The sequence below is a fragment of the Passer domesticus genome, chromosome Z (genome assembly GCF_036417665.1).
Source record: "Passer domesticus isolate bPasDom1 chromosome Z, bPasDom1.hap1, whole genome shotgun sequence".
Taxonomy (NCBI): Eukaryota; Metazoa; Chordata; class Aves; order Passeriformes; family Passeridae; genus Passer; species Passer domesticus.
Window position 1 is genome coordinate 68,267,037 of NC_087512.1, and position 27,858 is coordinate 68,294,894.

The window sequence follows — 27,858 nt, forward strand, 5'->3', positions numbered from 1 at the left end:
AATATTCCAGAAATTTCCTCTGTCTTGGGCATGCTCCAAGCAATAGAGTGATCAGAGTTTACTTTGCAGTTCCAAGTATGAGCTGTTCTACTCTTTGCTGCTGAAGTGGCATCTTGAATGCAATATACACTTCAAGAGCAAGTGGGTCAGCCTACATCTAGAGGAGGACAGCAAAACAAAGGAAGCTGAAAATTTTCAGCTTGTCTAAGTTAGAATGGGGAAGCAATCTATTAGGATAGGACAAAACAGCATTAAAATTAATTAAAAAGTCTGAAGCTAGATATTGGATATATCTTAGTAACAGCTTAGTGAAACAATGGAATCTTCTGCTTAGGAAAGTTATAGAATCTATACTGCTATTTTTTTTTCCAGAACAACACAGAAAAGTGTTATCTTCAGGGTTTGATGTGCGCTTATTCTTGTCTTGAAGCACACAGTGGATTTAACTGTCCCCTCCAGGCCTACATTTGTCTAAACATGAATGTAATCATAAATATTCAAAGAAAGACATGCAATATGAAGTTTTCCACTTCCCACCCTGCACCTAATGAAGGTGGTACAAACAGCAGAAAAACTCTACAATGTTTATGAACTGAAGCTTGTTGTAATTGTGAAAGTGAATGCAATTTTTAAATTGCATAAGGTAATAATTCTGAATAATTTCTTCAAGGCAGTCTCTTTCCAGGGACAGAAGAATGGTAGTGGTCATGATGCAGAACAGCATTAGAACAGTAGAAGTGGTTTCTTAACAGGCTAATTGCATAAGCAGCTGAAAAGTTGCACATGCAATGTGTTTTGCAATGTTGGAACTTGAGCTGCTTTATCCCTCTTTCATTACCAGTTCAGACATTAGCAGTACTTTAGTTTAAAGCCTCTCTCACCAAATGGCCATCAAGCTCCATATTAAAGCACCACCTAAGTCAAGATGGTGTGCTATTAAGGAGATACTCTCAATATTTGCATGCAGTTGTCTGGATAATAGTTACCAGACCAAGTTAATGAGACTGAAAGAAATATGAGACAAGACATCAGGAGCTTTAGTTCACGGGGTACTGTTTTTACTTAATTTCTGTTATAAACTTAGTTAAAGAATGCTGCAAAGGGGCTAGAACAATCCTCAACATCTACATCAAAGTTTGCTTACTTTTAGTGTAAACTGGCTGTTCAAGCAATAGTTCAAATTTTGTTGCAAAACTGATTCATATCTCTACATGGCATCCCCAGTTTGCATCACCTGACAGAGTGCCAACAGTGCAATCAATATCTGTTCTCCATGGCAAACCATCTAATTCCACAAGGAAGTGGTCAGCAATTATAATATCATGTCTGTTCTTTCAATTTACGGTCATCTTAAGACCTCCTGTTACTGAAGTTAAAAACAAATATGTATGTTATCATCCCATAAGAATTGGTGGCTGATTATTTTAATTATTTATATTAGTTAGCAAGTGAATAATTTTGTATCTAAAATGTTTCTTTGTGTTCTGTTTTCCACACATGCAGTGCAACAGCAGCCTTTTTGTAATCGCAATTTCTGGTAGGCAGTAATCAGTAACAAGCTCTTACAGCTATTACAGTCCAATTTTTCTCATCAGTATTCCCCATCATTTTGAATCAATCATAAGAAATTACAGGTGAAAAAAACTTTTAAAAATCTTACTCAAATCATTTAAAAAAGCACAAAACTGAAAAGAGCATCCACATCAAAACAAAATGGGATGCATGGGAAACATGAGCAACTCTTAAGTGTTTCTGTCTGCTTCCCCCACTTTGCAACATGTTCCAATTAATGGAATATTCATAGGATTTTTTATAAGATTGGGAGAGGAGCTCCAAAATGTCAGATCTCAGTGAGATAGCATTCTTTAGACATAAATAGGTGGTGGTTTTATAATCTTGTTAGCAAAGAAAACTTATCCTGGGCATGAGAAAACCATGATTAATGGTGTCAAGAATCCCCTACTTGTCCAGTACACCATTTAGAAAAGGCAACTGCAAAAGAAGAAGACAGCATGACTAAACAAGTCAATAGTGTTTAAGCTGTATCTCTTTTTCTCACAAATGAGGCAGAAATTCTTCAAGAAAACAGTGTTAATTTTGGTGTGGATTGAATTTCTGCCATCTCACATTCCTGTATGTGTTTTGCAAACTCAAAGATGCAAGGGAAACTTTTATCTTTCAAATAAAGACAAAGGGATGTGGGTTTCCAGTCTCCTGTAGTTCTGTCTAGTCAATATGACTTTGAAACCATCCAGCATATTTCCTTATCAGGCTGAGGGGTTTGCAGATAGACACTAAATACCGTCTTAATCCAAATAAAAAGAAATTAGCACTTAGGTATAATGATCAAGTGAAATAGGAGAAGACCTCGTGGCTGTAAGAGGTACAGATTATTTTAAGTATGTTCTGATTTTGGTTAGTATCCACTGTTGAGGTAAGGCTAGAAGGCAGGCTACATGTCTGTGGAGTAATAAAGTAAGACAGTTTGATAACACCACAGACCTGTAGTGATGTGCAGAAGGGAAACTGATGAAATGAAATAACTAGAAATCAGAAGGTTATGAACTAGTCTGCCGGGGTCGGCTGTTACTTGTCTCTGCCCCAGCACGGGAAAAGGTGGTTCTGGGCAGGCCGCGCTTTCGAAGAAGGAGTCTGGACTCTTGCTTTTTGGTCTTCAGTTGAGTTTATTGTTCCTTATCTACAAAGTTTTTCTGTCTGTCCAGCCAAGGTCTGATCAGCAAGACAGCCAAGGGCACTCTCTCCCGCCCACAGGGCAGTTGTCTCTTTTATAGTGAAAACTACATATTAGATATTTACCTTCAATTTCCAATACTTTTCGCCCTTGTTGGCAAGTGCACCTTCACCATGAACCAATCCCCACATGCCAACATCATCCTGAACATGGATGCCAAGGAGAAGAAAGAAGAAGGACAGGGCACGTCCAAATCCCTCCATCTTAGAACCCCTGACCCCCATGTACAGAATTTCAAACCCCCCTGTACAACACACAAAAACCCCTGTACAGCGCTCTAAAATTTTTTCTTTCACCCTGTGATTGCTACTGCTATGCTACTTAAACTTTTGCGGCCTGTAATTCTTTATATCAGGTTGGCAATTTGCTCCATGAATTAAGATTGAATTCCCAGGTGTCTTTGGCTTCCTGCCAGGGTCTCCGAGCTCCTGCCAGGGCTTTGAGACATCCAGGACATCCAGAGAGATGTCCTGGGTCCCAACACTTGTCTTCTCTCACTAATGTTATGAATGTTTGTATTAAGTGCCTGATGATTATTTATATAGAAGCCACAGCTTTTTCTCCTCTTTCATCACAGAATCTATGTACAGATATGCCAGAAACATATTTATTAGCCCTTATTAAGGCTTACAAGACACATAAAGAAAAACTGGTGGTGGGAGTTGAATTTGCACTCTGTAACTGGAGATTCCCAAAAAAAAAAAAAAAAAAAGAGCCTTGCTACTTTTTTTTTTTTTTTTTTTTAATTTACGGGTAAAGTGCAAGATCTGAACATTAACTTAGAAGTACTACTTTTATTTCACTAAACTGTTGTATCTGGAATTATCCTGTAAGAATGATTTCATCTGTCCTTCCTCAGATTAACACCTTGGCTCCTTCTACCATACTTTTACCCAACTGAAACAATCTGCTATATGCTGGGAAACCAAAATGATAGAGAACTTCACACTCAGGTAACACTTTTGGAGTGGAAGACTGGATAATTAAAAACCCTGGCTGACAGGAGAAGGTCAAGCATGCTGTCCTGGGGCTACATCATTTGCAAGGCCATTGGCAGCATATACCAACATTTTTCTATACCAACTAGTGAAACAGGTAAGACAGTAGGCCATGGTAAGACAGAATTCTATGTTAAAATTAAACATATTATCCAAGACATATTGATACAGTGCTGAAACATTTTCATATTTACAATAACATCTACAAGGATCCTGGATGTTAAAATCACTATGAAAGAGGAATAAAAGTGGCTTTAATGCATTTAGATATTTCTAAGTTGGCAGAAGCCTTTCCCAGGTATTCCCCAAAATCTTGAATTAGGTACATTTGACAAGAGCTCTTCAATTTTAATTAGTGTCAGGAATTGTCTGCACACACAATTTTAAGTAAACATCTTCCCCCGTATTGTTCACTGCACAGACTGTCATAAGGATTTTTTATTGGCAGAACTGATCAGAATATTTCAATTCAAATTTTTTTTGCACTGAGTAATAACACACTCATTTTCTTTTTCAAAATCACACACTTTATCAAAAATTTATTTCAGCTTTCTGAAGATCATCCTTAGAGTAACAGTCTTGAAAACCTGCTTTTCCGTTTTCAAATGTATTTTGAAAGAACTGTTTTTAAAAAAAACCTTTGCAGGATCTACATAAGCACTGAAGCACTGTTGAAAAACTGCTTCACAAAAAAAAAAAAAAAAAAGCTGAGCTTTTGATTGAAAATCTCAATTTAGAATATTTTTTCTCTTGAAATCTCAATATGTCTTGCACCAGAATAAAGAAAATAAATATAAAAGAACACAGAATATTTGCTGCCCAAATCTATTAATTTGCATATAGGGGCATAATCTTATGGCATAATGTTGCAAAGCACCCTTAAATAACTAGGTTTTTAAGTTAAAACATGTCTTAAAGTGTGTTTAAAAAAAAGGTAACAAAACAAAACCAAAATACCAGACATATCTGCACTAAAACAAAACCCCATGCTCTGGCTCTTTTAAAATGACACAGAAGACCTCTTTGGAGGCAATGCAACACTAACTGGCCATCTAGATGTTCCAAACTGATTAAGAGCTCTCTCAGCCCTGACAGATGTTTATTGATATTTGAGGACTCTCTCTCAGTGAAAAAGCATCCTCTGTGTCCTGCCTGCTTTCTACAGCTTGTCAATCTCAGGTGAAGATGAACGTGTTAATTGACTGCCTTGTTAATTTATTAATGAGTAATGACAGAAAGAGTAGAGCTGAATGCTTATAAAATTCATCTTTCACTGAAGAACTAGCTGCATTTTAATACTTTTAACTACCTTTCATTACTAATTTAGTCATCATTGTACATTATACTTAAAGATCAACAGCACCCAGCAAACTGCTGCTTTATTATGGAGGTGAATGTATTGAAGAGGAAAGAATTACATGTACCAGACAACAGTTGGGGCTCTCATCTGTATTGTGTTACAAGGAGAGGTGAAACTGCATTAGCATTTGAAAGTAGGATGCAGAATAATTATATTCAATTAACTAAGGACTCCTTGGGCAGCAGCCCAACAGAGAACTACACATGACAAGGCCAGGCAGAAAGAGAAAGAAGCAAACTGGCTTGAATTCTGTACTCCCCAAGAGCTAATAAATATGCTGTTAAATATGCAGTTACTGGCAATGAATAGCTAGTTTAATACCGGTAGAAGAGGCATTGTTTACTGCTTTGCAACAGGTCTGCAAGCCCCACTGAGGCCTGCAGGTGGTATTTGGCTTCCCCTGCGAGAATATGGGCACGCTAAATACCCGTTTCCATACTTCACTTTCTGCCTTACTCTGGAAGGAAAGAAGTCTGTATTCATTAGCAGGTACTCCTGTTTCTATTAGACTGCAGTAGCAGCAACAGAATTTCCACCACTAGCAGGACAGTAATTTCTTGAGGATTTCACTTGCTGGGTAATGAAGCAAATGGTGCCTTGTCTCTGAGTTGGGAAGTAAACACACATGATAGAGAGTGTGGACACATAGAACATAAGTGGTTGCTTTCAAGGCCCTGCCAGCAAGTGTCCCCCACAAAACAGAGTTAGTATTTCCAAATTGCTTTCCAACTTCTGCACTCAAGAAAAGCAGAGTCTTTCTTGAGATGCCATGACTTTCACTGGGGCACAGAGGCTTACTTCAGCAGAAAACCCTCCCTGGTAAGAGAAGAGACTTCTGTGAGAGAAGTCTGTGGTTACAGCTAGTCAAATGCCTTTTGGGGGCAGGTAACTTCTGTAGGATTACATCCTCTAAACATGATTTCTTCGTTGAAAATACTAGCATACCTTGAAATTATTTGATTTCCATGAGAATTAACAGCAACTGCTGTTGCAAAGACACATTTTCATGAAACATTTTCGGATGGTCTAATTTATCTCCTATATTCATTCTTTTTCATCTTCACAGAACCACAGATTATTCTGAGCTGGAAGGAACATGCAAGGATCAAGTTCCAACTCTTAAGTGAACATGGCCATTAAAAAAATTATTTGTCTGGGATGCACAATCTCTTACCCAGCTGGTCAACCTGTTATTTTAATGTTATCCTCTTGAATGATGTAGGGGTCCTTCCTAGCTCATATCCTTTGCCTAAATTGATTTATACCACTACTCTCCATTTGTTTATACCATGAATGGCAGCCACCTGGACAGATGGCAGTTGGCAGAGGAGCTGCGACAGCTTTGGCAGAGGCACTTTGCACTTCAATTTCCTTCCTAGTTCTCATGCTTCAAGCAGCTTTTTGGTTTTTGCTCTAGTTTAGATAATAAGGCTGATGGTTTGGATTTCCCACAAGAAGTTAATCCACATGGTCTTCTCAGTGTTTGGTTACACAGGAAATCAGTAAGGTTTCTGTGAAGATTTTGGCATGCTGTCTACTGTTGCTATCAATCTAGCTGTAACCTAGATGAAAACTACTGGAAATGCAATCTGAAAATAACCTTATTTGAAAAATTTTAGTATTATTATAAATAAGTTTTGTTCTGGAGCTTTCAGACCGTTACTTTCTGTAGCAGTGAATAGCTCTTAATATTTTCCTTTAAAGAAAATATGAGGAAAAAAGAAAAGGAAAATAGGCTTATGTTCATTAATACTTTCTTACAATACAAACTGCAGGCTTGAGCAGTCTCTCAAGATTGCTTTTTCTACATACATTAATGATTTATGCAACATAAGAATAAGTAGTGACAGAAGAACTAAGGTAATGAAAGAAAGGACTGAAAGGCAGTTGAGAACAGACTGATTTTTTTATCATAAATTTCAATGATTTGTTAGTTTCTCTTCTGTTCATAAATTCTGAAAATAAGCTTGAATTATCACTTTGTTGCAAAGACAACTTTGGCAGCATTTCAGCAATGCCCTCTTAAGTCAGACCTTGGAGACACTGCTTAAAAATTTTGACAGGTCCAGCAGGATCAAGGAGGAGAAAATCGGTATTCATTTTATCACTTAAAACACACATAAATGTAGTCAGTGATGGGGGAAAATAATAGCCTTTAGTTTCCAGAAGACTAATTCTATAAACTTTTGACATATTTAGGAAAAAAGAGAATAACCTCAGAAAGATCTCTAGGGAAAGTAAAGGAGAGAAATACAGCAACATCTTAAATAAACCACATTAATCTCTATACCTTCTAGGATTTATTTCTAGTAATTTGCATGGCAAAAAGAAGTATCATCTGTAATTGGATTTTAACATGTTGTATAAGATGTTAATGATGCATTTGTTATTGGTACCCATAAAGCTTAGAAGGGAAAATAATTTTGAAGAGGATTTTATGACAGTGACTGATTTTTTTGCTCTTTTTGATTTTTTTACTTTTCTCTTTGATCCTTTCTCTTTGAGTTTCAGTTAAGGGTCTGTTGCTTGTTGTTGATGTTTTTTTTTTCCTGCAAAGAATTACCCAGATGATCCAGAAGTCCATAGGAATATTCTATTCAGTTTCAGAGGACTTTTGAGGATGTTTAGTAAGAACAAGGATTATAGTTTCTTTAAGTAACATAAAATCACATGTTTCTATGATATATTGCTTTGTTTTCTCTGTTTGGCAAATTCTGTAGAACATTTGGCTCTGAATTGCTGTTGCCATAGGGAATGAATCTTCCTCTTTAAGAGACAGAGACCTCTGCTTATTCAAATGAGCTGCATTGCTAAGTTGGGCTGTCTCTTGTTTTTGCAGGATATCCAAAGTGACATCTTCCTTGGCTGCAAGTCAGGCATCTTATCTGAAAAGTACTTGGCCAGGCAAGTGCATTTTTTTCCGAGGGAACCCTTGCAGAAACTAAGGGAAGTCTGCTACTGCTATGAATTATGAAGTAGGGAAGTCACTCTTTATTCCTATTTGGAAAGCTGTCCTTTTAAAATGGGAAACCTAGTGATTTTATTTTCAAACATATTCTTCTATATATGGGAAGAATTGGCATCTTGAACTTCTAAATTTCTACAGCTTGCGGGTGATAACAGTAAAATTAAGTAAAGAGATATCCACCAGAAGAATGGTACACAGTATTTTCCTGGAAGTGAGCTTCAAATAAACAGGAAAAATATGTTTGTGACATCTCATGTCTCAGTCCGAATTTAGATCAAGGCTTCTAAGGAAGTTAATTTTTTAGATCAGGCAATAAAAGCAAAGTTTACAAAATAAGTCCAATTTTTGAATAAATACTTTCTAAATTCAGACTAGTCTTTCCAAAGTTCAGTTTCACCTCTTTTCTTTTAAAATCGTATTACTGATTAATAAATATCTATAGATCAATACCCTGCTACCATTCTCATCCACAAATACATGCTTTGCTCCCAAATGAACTAGTTCTGTAAAATCCAAGAACAAGGGGGTTTTGTCCCTAGAAGAGTCATGCTGTTCTTTCTCTTTTTATGGCTCCTTTTCGTTGGAATTATGTCAGCAAAGTGAAGCAACCCTGAATCCTGTCAGTGTGCACAGTAGGTCTGAAAGGTCTTTATAAATTAGTACTCTTTAGTGAATTGCTTTTCTTTACAGTATCTAAAATCTAAATAAATGTTTTCTGGGGGTTTTCTTCTTTAAATAATATTCCTAGCATTCTGTGGATCTTCAAGATTTAATGAAGACTTGATTTCTAACATTCTTAAATGTAAGAAATCATGTAAGTCTTCTTACTCACTGTAGTTGTATGATTATGTATTCCTTCATATAACAGCTTAATTTTCATCAGTATTTGGCCTGTCTTTGACAAGCCAAAGGAAAAAATTACATTTTTTTTCTTCCTTTATACTTTACAAGAGCAAGAGGTGGCTCCTAAATTTTATGGACACTACCCCTAGAATGTATTTTTTTTCTCTTCTTTTAATTTATAACAGTGATATGAAAAGTTAGAATAAAGAACAGTGTGTGATAGTAATGTATGTAATTCATATTAATTAGAGTGCTTTCAGAAGAATCTCATGTACAACTGAAATATGGGTGAGAATTAGAAGAGGTTGGAGTAGAAGAGTAGAGTTTCATAAATGCAACATCTTTCAGTACTTGGTTCCATAGGCAATATGGTCTCCTACTATCTCTCCTAGGAACAGATCCTTAAAGACCAGTTTAGAATCTCCTAAGTCAGCATGATGGTTACAGGCTTTTGACCCTGGGGACAATAGGGTGGTCTTGTTCTGTGGAAATTCTGTTTATGCAGCTCATATACTGCACTTGCAAATTATGATGTGCTTTTTCAATACTTTTCTAAAGCAGTTTAGAAGGTTGAGTGGTATTCACTGTCTTCAGTGCAACTTTTGCGCCTGACTGCAGGTTTGCCATATTTTGAATAGGTAATTATTCTGAAAACTGATTGTCCAGATCTAGAGTGGCAGTCAACAGCACTTATTTGATGTGGATTCAGAGGTTTTTATATGTACAATATTCCGCTTCAAAGCTAAGTGTGGCTGCACTGCAGGAAGTTGTGTATTTATCCGTGAAGAGGTAAAATAAGAACAGATTGCAGTTATGTTATAATATAACCTTTAAGGAGAATAGAGATTTGCAGGTGGAAATGAGATCTTCAATAGAAGAAATCCAACCTCATTCTCTTCTGAGAGATGTCAGAGAAACCATTATCATTTCCATACAGATGAAGATGTCTAATGGGTAAAGTTAATTAATATTTCCACTGCCAGTTTTATGCTAAGAGAGTTCTACTGGTTTCATTGGTTCCATGCTGGTACAAAACTGAAGCAATATGGACAAGAATTGTGTCTTCCCTGAATAACAACCAATTATACTCCTTGTTTTCATAGCAGAAATTATTTCATAGAGATAGTGTAAATAAAACAGAGCAATAGTTTTAGCCAGTATTGTCTTTAAAGACTCTTTAAATTGACACAACAAGTATGTCTGGGTGGTATGTACGGCAGTTGGTGAGCAACTGGGGAAAGGGGAAAATGTGCATTGGAGGAGGACTACAGTAAATTTACAGCTAGTTTTTGCCTCTTATACTGCGTGAGAAATATGCGCCTACTTGCTTTCATGGCTCTCTGCCCATTTTAGCAAGCTACCAGTATTTCATCTATGTCTCATCCCCTTGCAATGAACTATTTTTGTAAAGGGATCTTATCCACTGTGTCATACTCACCAATGTAGAAAACAATTTAGAGTTCAAATGCAGAGAAATGAAATTGCTGATATCTTCTAATATTCGCTACCTACTTGAGCGTCTAAATAGTTGTTAATCTGACTTTTATTTAAAACATCACTTTTTGCAGTCCCCTTTTTAATTGCTAAGATATGAAAAAAAATAATGTTATTGGGTAATTGGACATCAGTTCATTTTAGTATGCCTGTTATTTTGTCTTCAAGTTTGGCATCAAGTTTAAACCAAAGCCATCCAGACTTATCAGGTTGAGTTGTTGGTATTCAATACCCCTTGTTTCTGCAACAAACTGTGAGGCCAGTGAGTGAACAGGAATACAGACTGCTGAGTAGCTGGGTAGTTACTGATATGTGAAGGTGGACAGTTGTCTCTGAGACTGCAAAGCTTTCATCCCTGGGCTTGGATTGTCTGTTGTCATCAACCATTTTTCAGGGACAGACATTGTCTTTCTGAACACCGCAGGCTGGTCAAAGAGATCTGGGAAACTGAAAGTGTCTCTTAGCTGCTTGAAATAAATAGGCCTTTATGAGCTAAGTGTGGCAAAGGAGACATGAAATGCATGGACTGATGAGATATTAATCTCAAATGGAAAATGTTTTTTAAAAATGCTTTGATTCAAGGGGTCAAAGCAATCTTCAGAATTTCTATTTTCTTCTCCCCTCTTGTACAGTTCAATTTAAATTTTCAGTTTTGAAGGTAGTGGAAAACTTTTAAATGAGCCCTGAAGATTGCAAGGGAAAAATATTCTAAGACCTCTAAGAGTACAAACTTCTGAGGGTTTTTTTTTCCAATTTTGTTTTTTTTTGTTGTTTTTTGTTTTTTTTTTTTTTTAATTAGAAACAAATTTTGTGTGCAATTTGCTGTAATTATTTTCCAATTAAAAAAGAAAAAAGATAATCTTCTCATTCTGAAGATTTTCAATTGTTAATTAAGAGTCCTAATGCATTATTTAGTTAATAAAACATTGACTGCCAATTGCAGTTGTATTGGGAAGAAAAAAAGCCCACAGTTTAATCAGTTCATGAGGATGAAGGAAATACGGTGATAAGGCAGGAGTAATGGGCTTTTTTTTACAGGGAATTTCATGACTTTGCAACAACATACCATCCCACAGGCATTAGAGACTCAACCCTTATCTTTTTGTCCAAAGTGAGGTAAAGCAAGTGGATAAAAAAACTGGAGTTAAAGCACTTGGTTTCTGAACCTGTGTATATACATATGCTATTAATAGAGCCTGTAAAAGTACATTTTCTTCATAAAATATAGGATATATTTGTAGTTGCTATCAGGGCAGAATGAAGCATCATAAGCCTAATTTTTTCCCCTGTAAAACTGCTTTACTAATTAGAAATGAAACTTTAGTACTGTTGCATATGGCACTGGAAAACTATTTGGCCTTTTCTACTACAAAATGAAAGCTGTCTATATTCGTCTATGTTTTACCAATCTATATTTGCAAAACAGCTACAGAGACCGCTCACTCATCTAGAAATTGCTGCAAAGCTCACACACCTGCATTGGTTTTTATGCAGTATAGGATTTTACATGTCTATTAATTTGGGCAAATATACAGGACAGCTAGAGAATAGCATGCGAGTTGTGGAAAGTGCACGTACAAGACAGAAGAGAATGCATTGCATTCTTGCATTCAAGTTAACCTTTGCATGTTAGTCTGTCACTGTGGCTTGTTGTCAGATGTAACTGCTGCAATCACATGGCAGAACAGGAAATCTAAGAGGTTGATTTGAAAAGCAAAATACCTGGTATTCATAACACATAAAATCTTCAATTTCCATAGATCTTTCTATTATTTAATTGCTTTGGAGGAGTTGCTTGAAAGAAAAACAGAACCTCTTGCTGCTGGGTTCACAGGTTGAAATTTTGGCATACTTTATATATATATGTGTGTATATATATATATATATGTTCAAATGTGGGACCTAATGTATGGTAGAAAATTTTGGTGGTGAGGAAGTAGATTTTCCCTTATCCTCTGGGAAGGGTGTTTCTGACTTTAGACCTGGGAATGATATGTTGTTCCTCTGCCTTCTGTTTCACTGAAATAGATACTTACTGTATATATCACTTATCCTGATAGCCTTCTAGAATGTAGCACTGAAATCATCACTGAACAATTTCACACTGAATTGAAATAATCCTCATAATATCATAACAGTCAAAGATTCAAAACATGATACTGTCAGTTTTGCGTAAACATGATTCCATGGATTCTTTTGGAGATGTTCTTGGTCTAGTCTTGCATAAGGAAAGGATGAGATTTTCTCCTTCTCTTTTCTTTGTTTGTTTAATGAAAGCAAATATTCAAAGCAATTTCTACTAAACAGTATTTTGAGGGAGCACAATCTTTGAGTTTTTCCAGAGCCTGCTTCTTAAATTATTACATAAAGACCTGTATCATCTGCATCTTTCACATGCAGACGTATACAATCACACAAAATTATATTAAAAAGTTCCACTTTTTCATTTTCTAAAATTTGCCCAATTTGGAAATTGAGAACGATATTTTCTTTTCCTACTTTCTCTGTCTGAGCTTCATATTCTTGCTAAATAACTCTGCTGCTACTGCTTCCCTTCCCATGACTTTCTGTCCATTTCTGTCTGACTTCAATACTCCAAAATCTGTGTCCTTTTCATATTGAAATAAGTTCTTGCCAATGTTGTCTGCTACTCAACATTATCATACATATCCCTCTGCAACCCAGTAGTATCCCTCAATGTCTGACTCTCCTCCTGACTATTCTTATTCACCTCCTTCTTTATTATTCTTATCCTTTTCCAGAACTTGTTTTGTGCACACCTACTACAGAGCACTAAATAAATCATAGTTTTTTGTAAAAGTAAATGTTTAAGCAATTGGTTATGCAGATTTTGAGTTATGTGATACATTTTCCATTGCAGGGGGTGTTGGAGCTAGGGTACTTCCAAATAAAAACCATTCTGTGATTCTATGATTGTCACTGATTTGCCATTTTTTTTCTATTAGAAGAATGATAGCACTTTTAAGAATTTATGTGATCTGTACTTTTTACTGAGAATTAATAAAGAAAATTGAAAGGAGTGACCCCTACACATTTTCATTTAGGTTATACTCAGGAAGGTTATACACATGTAAAAATACCTTTTAATAGATAGCGTCTGTGATCTCCTGAGTAGTTATCGTGCATCGGCAACACCTATGAAATCACCAAACTTACTTCAAACAAGTGCAAGGGACTGCAGTTCTGGCCAAAGTAGCTGAGGTGACACAACACAATATGGCATCAGAGAAAAAGCCTTGAAGAAGACAGAGTACTGACAGCTGGGGTGGTGTGAATGAAAAATTTGTCTTTTTCTTTAATTACTTGCCTTTATCATACATAAAACATGGTTAGGTCATCTGAAATCTACTCTGATGTGTTGAGTTACTTTGAGCTTTTCTTGTACTTGAAACTTCACAAGATAAGAGGTTAAAAGACTGTTTTTTAGAAAGGGGAGGGTTGTGTCCTCCTCTGAAAGAAAGCATTGGATGCCAAGAGACCCCTGACCCCCAATATGTTAGAAGGTAAGCCAGTGATGAGGCACTGACTGCTAGGGTGTTCTTTTGTTGTCCTTCTGCTTTTCAGTAAGAGAATTTTATTTTATTTTATTTTTTTTTTTTAAGACACATAAATTCAAATGCTTCTCTTTTAAAAAAAATCTTGAAAATATAAAACTAGTCTGAAGTTATGGTCCAATTTCAACCCTCAGCAGGGGTGCCAAGAGATATAATCTCTGGTACCTGCTGCAAACCACAAGACTGGTGGTTACAATGTCCATTCCTGCACAAGCAATTCATTCTCCATTTTACTTATATCCTGTGGCATCCCTTTAAAAGAAATATAAATAATAATATAACCATTAGTTTGCTATCCATCTGAAGATTTTCTTCAAATAGAATTCTTGCAAAGCATGTTACATTATTTATATAATAGTTCTGAGATACCACTTGGAAAACAAACCATTATGCAACTCTTATAGCTCTTATACAGCAAAGCCTCAAAGGACATATAATTTTAAGCTTTTCTCAAAGTCTTATGAAGGTCACAGAGCTTAAACACTTAGAGACGTTGAACTGGGAAAGATTTCCTGCACCACTTACTCAGCTCACCCTCCTATTTTGAGCAATCAGGTCATACAAACTCTTGAAGGAACTTAGCAAGCTCCTTATATATAAGTATTCAGACTCTTTTGAGCAGTGAGGAAATTGCAACTAATGAGTCAGTTATCTCTGGAGTAAAGAAATACACCAATATCAAGTAGTGACTTCTAAATATGATTATGTATTAGGAGCACATGGCCTTGGTCAATGTACTTGCAGATTAGGTATGGAACTGTATGCATATTTTGAATTTGTGAGTGTGACTGAACTAAAAATATCTGTGCTATTTTTGGGATAGGCACAGAGTGTGTAAATTTTCATTGATCACATTTATCTTTTTCCTCTCTATAGCTAGCATTTTAAAGCAAAATATTTTAAATGGAAGCTCAGAAAACCACTGCAGGTTGAAAGAAAGTGCTTCAACACTACTATTATATTAATATTTTAAATAACTCAGCTGATTAAATCTTTCCCCTAACATTTCTAATCAATGGCATAAAGGTCTCTAAATTTAAACATTATATATATTAATTTTGCATTCCCCTTGCAAAGAGGAAGACATAGATAAGAATCTTTTCCAAACTTCAGGTTTATAGAAACAGTTTCAAATTTGTCATCCTAAGAAGATTAAGAAGCACTTAGGGCTGCAGAATGCTGCATGTTGATACTTGAGACAGAGTCTGAGATTTTCTATCATGTGAATTACTGAGGTGTAATGCAGCAACATACCCGCTCTCCTGTTGATTATTTTAACAAGGTAGTTTCATACAAGAACAGTAAAATAGTAAGATCTTTCAGTATTATGTCTTTAATTTTCAGTACCTCTGATCAATTTTGTGGTTATCGTGGCTGAATCTGTTGCCACTTTTCCCATCAGTTTTTTATTAACTTACTGGTTTAATGTTAGCCTGGCATTAGATCCCAAGCAGGCATGAAGGCACCCTTGTGCTGGGACCACATTGTTTTCTCTGTCACAGGGAAAAGTTGTCTGCAGTTTAAGGGGAAGATAAAAGAATCTGTAATAAGAAAATAGTCTGTAATAATGAAAGTATAATCTTTAATATGTAATATATGTATAATAAAATAATAAGTAATAAGATTATCTGAAGTTCACTAGCAGAAATGGTAGATGTGGTGGAAATGAAAAATCAAACCATGGACTGACACTGCAGCTTAAATATTACACAACTGGAGAGCCCCAAATTGTCTGAATTTTAAGACCATATAAACACACACAAAAATAACCTCAGCTGCTGCTCAAGCTGGCCTTCACTGTTTGAAACTTGGCCAGCATTGCTCAGAACTTGTAGTGTTTTTATCTATGAAGTATGCTCCACACTAATAAATCACAAGGACATTTCACCACCTCCTGTTCTGTATTGCTTTTGCTTGGTAGTGAGAGTCTTGCTCTGCCCTTCTGATACCAGTGGAACTTATGCTACTTGCTAATTTATGCTTATTTTAAATAAAATTTAAACTTCTTCTAAAAAGACAAAATAGCCACAAATTCACTGTTCATAATAAGTGAGCATGGAATATTTATTGGAACATTTAGAGAAACACTTAAGTCTCTATCCATCTTTTTAAAGAAAATTTCAAGGAGGTTTGAAACAATAAGGACTTAGCACAGCATTTTATTTCCCCTGAAAATCTGAAAATTTGCCTTCTGAATTTTTTTTTTTGGTATGGAAATATTTTTCTATAGAGAAACTTTAAACTCTGATGTACCCAGAATGAAAATGACAGTTTATTTTCCAGCAGAAGAACATTTATTTGTGGAAGTTAGTTGGTAGCTTCTTCATGTATAAATTCAGAAGGCTATGTTTCTTTCTGAGTAGATCCTATCACATCTGTTCTGAAATGGACTTGTACATTAGGGTGAGATAAGACAATATAGACAAAAGTTATTTCTCTTAATATTTCTCAATATTAATTGAAAGGAGGGAGATGAAGCTTTTTTGGTCTTAAATTCCTTTGTGTTTATCCTATGTCTGTTTAATCTGATGGGTTTATGGGGAATTATATATTTTTTTAATTCCATTTTTTTCTGTTATATGTGAATCTTTGTCTAAGTGCAGTGCTCTCATATGTTCTTCTCTACCATAGTACCAATCTCAATGGAGTTTTACAAAACTTGCCATAGTATCAAATGGTATCCAGCTGATTCCATGGAATATTATTACAAGGACTTGGTTTATGTCTGTTAAGGATAAGGTAGAGCTGATTCATCCACTCTAAGGTGTAAAAACAATATTCTAAGGAGAAGGAGTCATGATATTAGTGCACCATCATAATCATTAACTTCTAGAAAGTAATAGAGAGCTACTGTGAATTTACCCCATCACTGAACAGTACATCAAAACAGCATGTTCTGAACTTCATCAGAAAAACATCAGAGGGTGTCATACCCAGATTTCTCATCTGGAATTGCTTTGAAATATTTGGATATTTATTCCATGAATTCATTAATCCACAGATTCAAATAATTTTACTTCTAAACACAGACACTTCACAACATAACTTGCCCAGACAGCAGAGCCAAATGTCCAACTCAAAGAACATAAAAAAACAGTATTAATTTTGTCTGGGGAGAAGGACAAAACAAGCTTAAACCAGAATTCCCATATTCTAGTAAAATAACACTGAAATATAAATTTAGACTGAATCACATGGTTTGGTATGAAAAACAGATCTGTACAAAGGACATACAGTATAAATATTGAAAGAAATTTTGATTATAGACATGCCTTCATTTTTTAGCAAGCCTGAAATAGAAGTTGATCTTCAAATTGCAGGTATCTACTAATGGTATATAATAATCCAGCACAGCAGTGTTTAGTTCTAATCCAATTTTCTTATGGGAATAGTGACCTAAAATACACTTTCTTATGGGCTATTTGCAGGGTCCAGGAAGGAAAATCCATGTAAAATGCTCATTGCTATTAAATAAGATTATTAATGTTTCAAAATAGTACATTCATGCATCACAGAATTTATTATGCTTTTAATTTAAATTTTTATATGTTGAAGTAAAGCTTTGATGTTCAGACATGTTATTCTCAGAGGCTGTGGTCTTCCAAGGACTCAGCTTCATGTGTTGAGACTACTGTGCTGGAAATGGATAGCTCACACATCAGGATGTTTAGAGGGACCTGAACTAGTTCTGTATAAAGTCATTAACCCCAAACTGCAGGGTATTAACAAGAGAAGGATTGGCAAAATGCCTCATGCCCATATCTGTATCTGCAGTTCATTTTTAATTTTTGCCAACAGCATTTCCTTATTTCATGGCAATCCACAGTAAATTCACTTTGACTCAGCTCATATAAATCACCTCAGATGTCTCCTTAAGATTGTTTTAGTGCCTGCTGCCCGGTTCTGCAGGTATCTTCTTTTCAAGGTAATTTTCATTTACCCCAGTGACCTAATCTCTTCCTTTTCTGTTAAATCAAATTAACACATATACTTACATCAGGGCCTTTCAATTCTCAACGCTTTGGACAATGTTGCTCTTTTCAAGACAAATATGTTTCAGGTGCTGCAAGTCTTTGTGCATTTGCCCACAGAATGGGAGGAGAGGGCAGAGGCCAGAACAGAAAGGTACTCTAACTGTCTAAATCAAACACGATATCTCTTAGCAGTATTAATTCTCATGGTAATTTGTCCAGTTGTAGCTGCTGGGATATTAGTGGTGGTTGACAGAAAATGAAGTGATTCCAGAGGACAGCATTTCAACTACCTGATGCATTTGCAGACAAAGATGAGACATCTCAAACAAGAACATTTTTGTTAGGGGACAGCATTTTACTTTTTCTGATACGCAGTGTCCTGCATTAAATTCTTAATTTTTTCGTTAACATGAGTGCACAGCCTTTTCATTTTTCAGAGACCAAGTAAATTCTTAAGAAATGTCATAGGGGTTAGCAGATGATGTTGCAAACTCAAACATAATTGGAAAGTCTGAATCATTTGGTAATGGACAATTTGATGAGCCTGGACTGAAACACAGTGTTTTCCCTAATAGATGCTGATACACTCTTAACAACAATAATCACATCCCATTAATGCTACCATAACGCACTGTCTTTTCAAATTGGAGCCATAGAGTGATAGAAACTTTTGGCAAAATCTGGAAGGGGATCTATTGAGGCATCTAAATTATACCATTATGGATTTTAAGTGCTTCAGTGATAGTTTTTAAATTGTCAGCTTTGATTTATGTAATTTATAGTTTGCAATACACAACATGCAGATTGCCTCAGCACTTACCAAAACGTGAGATAGAATTTAGAAAGCATTTAAAGTTTATGCTACTATGGGTGGACCAATCCTTGAAGCACTGGGGCTCAGAAAAATCTTAGCTGCTAAATAAGAAGATGCAGGCAATTTTTACGAGACATATTTTGTATCACCATTGCTTTAGTTATTCCTTATGTATCCCCTCCTACTCTCAGAAATTTTTCTATTTGACCTGTACTGAAGGTCACAAGAATGGAAAGTCTAGCTGTGATAAAGTATACAGAGAAGTGATGATAGTTTAGTGAACAGTTAATTATCATCCCTGAATATTAATACTGTGAATGTGCATGTTTACTGGATGATCCTGTAGGCATAGATATGCATACTCTCTGGGAGATGGCAAGTCTACTAGCTCTAGGTGCATTTTGAGAAAGATTTTAAGGTAGATCTGTAAAACTGAACAAAGTGAATCCTGCAACCTTACAAAAATATTGCTTCCTTACAAAAATGTTGCTTCCCTCAAAATGAAAATCTCATTACATGAGTAAAGAACTGAATTCTCATTCCCTAAAATGTGTCTCCTGCCATTGCAATGAGTACCTCCTAGATTTCATTAACCTTACACCTAGCCTTACATGATTATCTTTGTTTGCCAATATATATGCATGCTAGACATTATTCTTCAGTGAAAATGTGGTTTTGGACAATCTTGTCTTGGCTGTTATGTGCCGAGTCATATGAAAAATCTGAATATTTTCAGCTGGGAGCATCTTTGTAGTGTGCAGGGTCAGGCCAGGTGAAGAGAGGTACAGACATGATAAAGATGAAGATCTAGCCCAGATCCCCTGAGAGAAACAGAGAGGAGACAAGAAGGCAAATATCAGACAGGGTGGAAAGAAGGAGGTTCAGAAAGTTTATAGCAGTTGGAGAAGTCGCTAGAACGTGCTGGACTGTGATAAAGCATGAGTGTTCCTCTTTACCAAGGCATAGTCCTGGAGAAGCTATCAGCCCATGGCTTGCTCAGACAGGTGCGCTGTTCCATGGATAGCCAGGCCCAGAGAATGCTGGGGAATTGTGCTGCATCCAGCTGGAGGATTCTCACTTGTGTGATTCCACAAGGCTCAGTACTGGGACCAGCTCTGTTTAATAACTTTATTGAAAATCTGGTAAAGGGGATTGAGGTCAGTCTCAGTGTCCTGCATTAATTGCATTGACATTAATTTGGGAAGAAATATTGGTCTGCTGGATGGTAGGAGGGCTCTGCAGAGGGATCTGGACAGGCTGGATAGATGGGCTGAGGCCAACTGAATGAGGTTCAGCACGGCCAGCTGCTGGGTTCTGCAAATCTGCCACAAGTCCATGCAATGCTACGGGTTGGGGAACATGACTGGAGTACGGAGTAGTAAAGGACCCAGGCCGCTGGTCAGCAGTGCCTGCACATGAGCCAGCGTGTGCCGAGGTGGCCAGAAAGGCCAACATCATCCTGGCTCATGTCAGCAATAGTGTGACCAGCAGAACCACATCAGCAACTGTCCCCAAATACTCAGAACTAGTGAGGCCACACTTGGAGTCCTGTGATCAGTTTTGGGCCATTCACAAGAAAGACATCGAGGAGCTGGACTGTGTCCAGAGAAGGGCAAGAGAGCTAGGGAAGGTTTTGGAGCAGAAGTCCTGTCAGGAGCTGGGGCTGTTTAGCCTGGAGAAAAGAAAGCTCCAAAGGTGACCTTAATTCTGGCTTCAACTCCCTGAAAGGAAGTTGCAGCCAGGTGGGGGTCAGCCTCTTCTCCCAGGCAGCCAGTGACCGGACAAGAGGAGATGGCCTCATGCTGCTCCAGGGAAGGTTCAGTTTGGACATCAGAAGGAATTTGTTTATGTTATAGGTGATTAAACATTGGAACAGGCTTCACAGGGAGGTAGAGGCACCAGCCCTGGAAGTGTTCAAGAAAAAATTGGATGCAGCACTTGATGTCATGGTTTAAGTGATGTGTTGTGTTGGCTACTGGTCAAAGGCTGGACTTGATTATCTTATGCAACATAAATGGTACTGTAATTCTGTGAAATGGCCTGCCTTGAATGGATGGAGTGGGCAAGGTAAATTTTTTCAGTTACTTTATTAATTTGTTCCACTGGGCAGATCTAGGACTCCTTCTAGTTAAAGCTCGCACATTCTAATTAAATAACATTAAAGTTTCAAAGATCTTTTCAGTTTAAGGAAAAGGTGCAACCTTTTTTTAAAGCTGTGGCCAGCACAGAGCCATATCAGAAGATATAGCAGTGGTGTTTGGAGCTAGATGATCCTTGAGGTCCCTTCCAACCCAAATCATTCTGATTCAATGATTCAAACATGATATATTTCCATTTTCAATTCAGAGATTTTGCAGATTCAAAGATAATATAAAGAAATGCTATTATGCCTTTATGGCAGAGTCAATATCTGACCTCTATTTTTTGTTGTAGTTAAAATTATATGTATATCGTACTTTGTTTTTGTTTGTATACTGGAGATATAAGGAATATTCAGCAATCCAGAGAAAATGAACCATTTAATGGAAAGAAGATAGAGGTGTATACCCATAAACACACACTCACAACCTGGTCATAAAAAGGTTGTCTTTATCAAGGTACTTAAACTCTAATTTCGGAGAGGAGAGAAGCTGCACGACATAATGGTGAAGCAATAATTAACAAATATGGTCATCCTGCATAACAAAAATCTACTGAAAAAACATTGGCCACTACTATGCAAGTGTGCACTAAGGAATGCCTCTCTCTATGCACCTTAAGTCAAATTGATAACATACGTATCAATGTGCTTGTGTGTGCATGCGTGTGCATGTGTGCCCAGTGTACTGCCTAGCATCATTCTTTTTTCCCTTCATTTTATTCCTGCTATTCTTTAAGATGGGGGAGTGATCAGGAATCTATTTCTTCTTATTAGTCATGAATTGAAGTGATCCTTTGAAAAAGCAGACAGCAACAGGTGAGTAAGGGCATGCCAGTGCAACCTGAAGGTGATGGCCTGTACAAATGCATGAGTACTGGCCATCTGAACACTTCCTTCTGAGAGGTGATATGTAAGAGGAAGAAAGTCCAACTTTACCTTTACAACTTAGGCTGAATTTTCAAGATAGGTGGAAAAATATTAACCAGTTGTTGTGAACTGTGCAAAGACAATGTCAAGTCACTGACAAATCATGCATGGGCATTGGTACAACTGCTTTCTGTTGTACCTCAGTGGAAAGACTATTTTGTTGCTCATTTTTGCTTTCTTCCTCTCAACTTTTTCCCTTTCCTCATCTAACGTTGGTACCTGGATAATAGAAAGTAAAATCTCGTAGTGTCTGCTGGTCATGGGTCCTTTCCTTCTTTGGCACTCATCTGTCAAGGAGTGATGGTATCTTATTTATTGCAGTGCAGGATCAAAGACTGAGGACACTGTCACTGTCTAAATCTTTCTTTGATCCTCAAATAGTACTTCCGTTAAAGACAGGTTTTCCACCAAACTCACACCATAGCGTAATCCCCTCACTCATCCTACACTGGAGTGTTCGGGAGATGTCATCTCATTATTATTATTTTTTTTAGACCTCCTCAGGAACTTAGTCTTGGTCACATGCCAGTCCAAATCTTGTTTGGTATTAGCCTTTACAACTGTAATGCTAAATTAGAACAATAACTGTGGGATTTTAAGACAGTTTTTCTGAAGATGGAGTCCCTTTATCTTGTCAGCATTACTTGCTCTATTACTAAGTCCATGTTTTTATACTTAATAGTATTAAAAAGTATTTTAGTTCCTTGCACTAATTTTACCTGGACATGTACACTATTCCTGAGCAGGACTTCACCTCGCATTTTGAAGAAGGTGCAGCATGTGTTAGCCAGATGATAGAAATGGTAATAATGAAAGTAGATGAAGTAAAATATCAAATTAAATTAATTATTAACAAGGAGAGCAAAAGTTACACAGCAAGTGCTAACACTATTCTCAGGAAAAGGGGAGTTTCAAATTCATATAGTTACCAAAGTAGAGAAAAGAGTTTTTTGTTTGGTTTAAAAAGAATTTACTGGATAATCTAGCCATTGAAAACCACAATATTTGTCAGTCATTTGTAAGAAATTATTCAAGCAACAGGAAAAGCAGCTCACTATCAAGTAAGTAAGCACTGTCATTCTTTCAACACAGCCACATCACCATATAAATGGAAACATGTTAATGAAGACACAATAACTGACACCAACCCTCCCTTCTGCAAAATCTGCACAGATATTTATGTAAAGTGCATAGTGCCATTTATTCAAACCACAAATCATCCTTCAATTCTACTTGGTGATGCTATCTTATTCTACATCCATCATATTATACAAGTGTTTTGCAATAGCACATGACTCTTGGTCTCGAGAAGTTTTTACATATTTTATATCCAAACTTGGAGATTTCACTTTATTTTCTTACCAACAGTGGTTTATATTGATTGAAGATGGAGTTACATTGTTTTTAAAGTTCTGTCTCATACCACCAGGTAAGATATTTGTAAGACATTTGTTCCTTTCTTCTGTTTGTGGGTGCAGAAATAGTGATGTGTGAAAAAAGTCTGTACATTTGGAACTACTAGGTTAACCAAGCAATAAAACATGGAGAGTGTAGCAACAGGTCATATTTAAGTAACTTGTTATTATTAAAAAATTCTTCTAAACTTTTTGAAGCCATGCATGATTTTCCAGTTCTTACATAACTCTTCACTTGCTCACACACACACACACACACACACACACACACACACACAAAAAGAAAAAAAAAAGAAAAAAAAGAATAAAAGAGGAAGAAGCTAAGAACTACAAAATACAACAGCCTTCTATACAAGGCAGTTGTTGATTTCTGTCTTTTCTTAGAATAAATTGGTGCAAAAAACCATTTGTGTTAACTCTGAGAGTGTGCTCACTTGATCATCAACTGCTAATCTCCTTGGAAAAAAATGTCTCCTAATAGAAACACTTTGCAGGAAAAAATACCTAAACAAGATCATGAGCATACGTAGGTTTTTTCATTGAAGTTAAATATTCTCCTAATGTGACTTAAAAATTGACTAAGTTGCTGTCTAGATAAAGATCTGTGCTGGCTTTTCCAGCATTGCCTGTTAGCATATGAAAGTCTCTCACCTCAGAAATATTTTGGCTCTTGGGATGTCATGGTTTGCAAGAGGTAATAAATATCCCTGCTTAGATCAAAACCACTAGTAATTAAACTGCAAGCTTTTAAGTTCCAAGTCTCCTTTGGGTTTGGAGAACCATAACATTTAGTTTCTTTTTTATCTTCTGCACTTCCTAGTTGGTAAAATTAGGGTTTTGATTTATAGGAGATAGAGGTCTTGGAGAATATTTCTTCGGAGGGTTAAGAACTCCTTATATCAAACTGTTGAGTGTTTTTTTTAATATTTGCTCTTTTCACTGTTTCATTTGGATTTAGATAGATAGACTCTTGAATTAAATTCTAGTTGATTTCTTAAATTAAGAGACTTACAATAGTCATATTATAGTTATATATTGTAGTGATACATTACTTATGTATCTACTTCAGCACTGTTATTACCTTACTTATGTAATAAATGAAGCAATGTGTTAAACATAGAACTAAGCAAATAAAATTATGCAGTTTTATGAGTTCTATATTGGTTTAAAATACTTTTCATTTGTGTACCTAGGACATGAGCTCAGGAAAGTAGGCTTTTCCATTCCATGAGAGGTATGCAAATGAAATTCATCTCTGGGCTGAGAGGGAGCATGCTATTGGTGTACATTGTAAAAAACCATTGTTCATATTAAACAAGCCCATGTGCTGGCTCCTTGAGGTGAGTTTATCTGCACCTAATGATGTGTACACAAAATGCACAATGACCCGTTACTGACACTGAAAATACATAGTTTTTTATAGTTATTCTCTTCAGAAATTACACAAAATTGCTGATGTGGGGCACTGTACTATGGTCCATTTCTTCTGATTTTATGGAGTGGAGGACGACCTAGGTTTAATGACAAAGGGAAGTAAGTTCAGCTATGTAGTGGAAATCTGGATTTTCACTTCAAATATTCCACAGCACTGGGTTGGTTCGAGATGTTGCCAAATAGCACCAGGAAATACATGTGATTATTTTGAACAACTCTGCTAAAGCTAGGAAAATTCTGTTTGAGCTGCAGAAAGAAACAAAGCAGAATTGCCAACAGCACAAACAGGAAAGCAGGAAGTTGCCAGTCAAAAGGCGTATAAAAATATACTGAAAGAAACAGCAAACTCAGATCACATTTTTGTAGATACTTCTCACAGCACTTTGATTTGAGCCACTTTCTGAACTGAACATGGTCTGAAAATTACATTTATCTGGGGCATACAGGATATGTGTGGTAGCTCACAGAGGGAGACTACATCAGAGAGAAAGCCTGAAGGAACAACTAGAAGAAGCTCCATAAATAGTTATGTGGAATATTATACATGTTGTAGCTAGGTGTAGCCCAACTGAAACCTTTTTAGAAGAAAGATTTAAAAATTTTTATGGGATGACCCAGCTTGAGTTTTCAAAAGGATCTGCATTGAGGAGGCAGATGCTCAGCATACTTTGTAGGCTGGGACCTCTTCAGATTTGGTCAGTAAACCTGGAGCACTCAGATGACTTAGTCACTGCCAAGTGTTTGTGTGACCCTCTGGTTTTGGTAGGATTCCTCACAGAGTAACAAAGGACCTGGGTTGATAGATCCAATGCTTTGGATCTTATACTTCAGATCTAGACTCCCCTCTCTGGATAATTCCTTGTAAATAATTGCAGGTTGTTTGTAAAGATGAATTAACAAAATTCTTTTTCTACTGAGTTGAAAAAGATCTATTCCTGTAGAATTCTAGCACAAGAAAGCACTCTACAATAACTTCTAAGTTAGCCTTTTTCTTTAAACCATGAATAAAACATTTCAGAGCTAAGGCAAGTGAGAATTGATGACATAATCTTGTATCTAGTTGTATCTAGTGAATTCAATGCAGTTTTTAATTCATTGGAATTCCCACCTTTTTGTCTAAGTGGCAACATCTCTCTTTACCCTAGAGGTGAAACATACTGAAGCAACAAATTGGTTTAAAATGTTTTTTCCTACTAATTGACTACATCCACATTTTTTTTCTGTGCTCAGTGTGGTTGATTCCGAGTGAATCTCATTCCAAGGGAAAAAACAGCAGTTGTCCAGCAGATTGGTAGACTTTCATTTGTGTGAAATGGAGCCTGTCTAGACTGCTGATAACATAAAAAGTGTTTAGGGTAACTCAAGCCCTCTAAAAAGCAGATTGCTATTTCTCTGCTTACGAACTCTACAATCCTATATATAATTCTTGTAATCCTATAAATGTCCCACTATAAAACATAAACTCTATGAGAATGAAACTATTTCTCAGTGTTTTGGCAGTGCTACAAATGATAATGCTCCTATATTACTGTGGCTTCTTAATGGCATGTATTGTGTCAAAAGCTCTTTTTTTCTTGCCATTGTCTCTGTTGGAAATAAATTTTATTAATTGACATTTAATAATTAACATTTTAGCATACAGTACTAATGGCTTATTTTCTTGTACAAGATGTTACTTATTTTATTATCTGCTTCTCTTGAAAAGGCAAGTCTTTATCTGTTTTGCTTAGGATTTCAGAAATTTTGTGACTAAATTGGACTTTTTATAATCCTTGGTTCCTGAGGGACAATTAATTTTTGTAATAGTTATTAATTCCATCACAAGGCCATCTCTCTGGTGCCAGTTACATTAAAAAAATTAAAATGCTTCTTAGTCCATCTCAACACATCTGCCAAATAATAAAAATATTAGAGTAGCATTGTGCATCTGTCAGCCTGGTTTGACTTCTGTACAATCATACCTTTTTTAAAAGCCAGTTTTATACTATTAAATTGATTAGTTGGCTACTATTTCCTTTAGGATTGCCCAGTTCTTATTGATGTCATGCTATTTTCTTTGAGAATAATTAGTTTTTCACACAGTGAAGAGTACAAAAATACAGCCTGTAGAGTCAACACAAGAGATTCTGATAGCATGGAAAATGCTGTCAAGGTGCCATTTTGATGTATCTTTGTGAAGATCAATTGAAGTAATACAAGTGGGAAAGAAGCAGGTAAACTTTTAATTGTAACAGAATTCATTGTCACAAAAACTTCCCAAGGAAGAAGAAATAAAACTTTATGTCATTTTATGATAGTAAACTAAGAAACAATAATATAGCTTTAGCATTTTGAAAGCTTTTATCTTTTTTCCATGTTTTGGCTGAAGTTCTTTATGAAATAAGCCTTTACATTTTCCTGGAAAGCTTTCAATGAGCTGTATAAGTTGTTCTGTGTTGTCTGCACATCCTCAATCATGCTTGTACTCTGACACCAACGTGGTGATCCCTCTTGGCCTAACATAAGATGGACCTGAGGCACCAAGTTGCGTCTCTGACCACTGCTGTGTCTTGCTGACATCTCTATTTAATGTATTTTTTTTTTTTTTTTTTCAACCTGAGAGTCAACATCACTGTTACACAAATCCAAACCTCTTTCTTATATTTTTCAAGCAGTTTAAATGTAAACAAATGGTCTTTGTTTGCATAAATGCCAAAACCTAACCTGGCTGCATGCTCTCAAGATACGTAGTGCTGGATAGAAAACAGATACTGATACCAGTCCTGATCTCTGTCAAGAATTATGCCAAACACTCTTAATTTGTCCAAAAGTGACAGTTTGCTAAGACATATTGTACAGGCTGACATAGCTCTTCTGAAGTTACATTAGATAAATTTGTAACCTTGAACAAGGTTCACAGTTAGGTCAGAAGACATGAAAAAGCCATTATGAGCTTTTAACATATTTTTGGTGGTTTTTATGTTCCTCACTGACTACAGCAAAGACTAAAGTTTAAATAAAGGCTTAGAGGGAGCTAAATCTTGGGTCATCACAGAGCACTATGCTACACATAAGGTTGTTTGAGAAATAGGTAGGAAAGGGATTTAAAAGAAGTTTAGGCTTGCAGGTTTGCTTTTATCTTATGCTAGAAGGTGTTTCTAGACCACAGTGACAGAGGAGATCAG

The 27,858-nt window shown here is 36.3% G+C and overlaps 1 long non-coding RNA gene across 2 annotated transcripts in view; it reads left to right on the top strand.

The window, feature by feature from the left end:
• LOC135291106 (uncharacterized) overlaps positions 1-27,858 on the top strand; it is an 85,390-nt gene that overhangs the window by 7,668 nt on the left and 49,864 nt on the right. For both annotated transcript variants that reach the window (XR_010353973.1, XR_010353972.1), the window contains exons 2-3: positions 3,612-3,847; positions 7,950-8,014. This is a non-coding gene — a long non-coding RNA (uncharacterized LOC135291106). The remainder of the gene's footprint in view (positions 1-3,611; positions 3,848-7,949; positions 8,015-27,858) is intronic.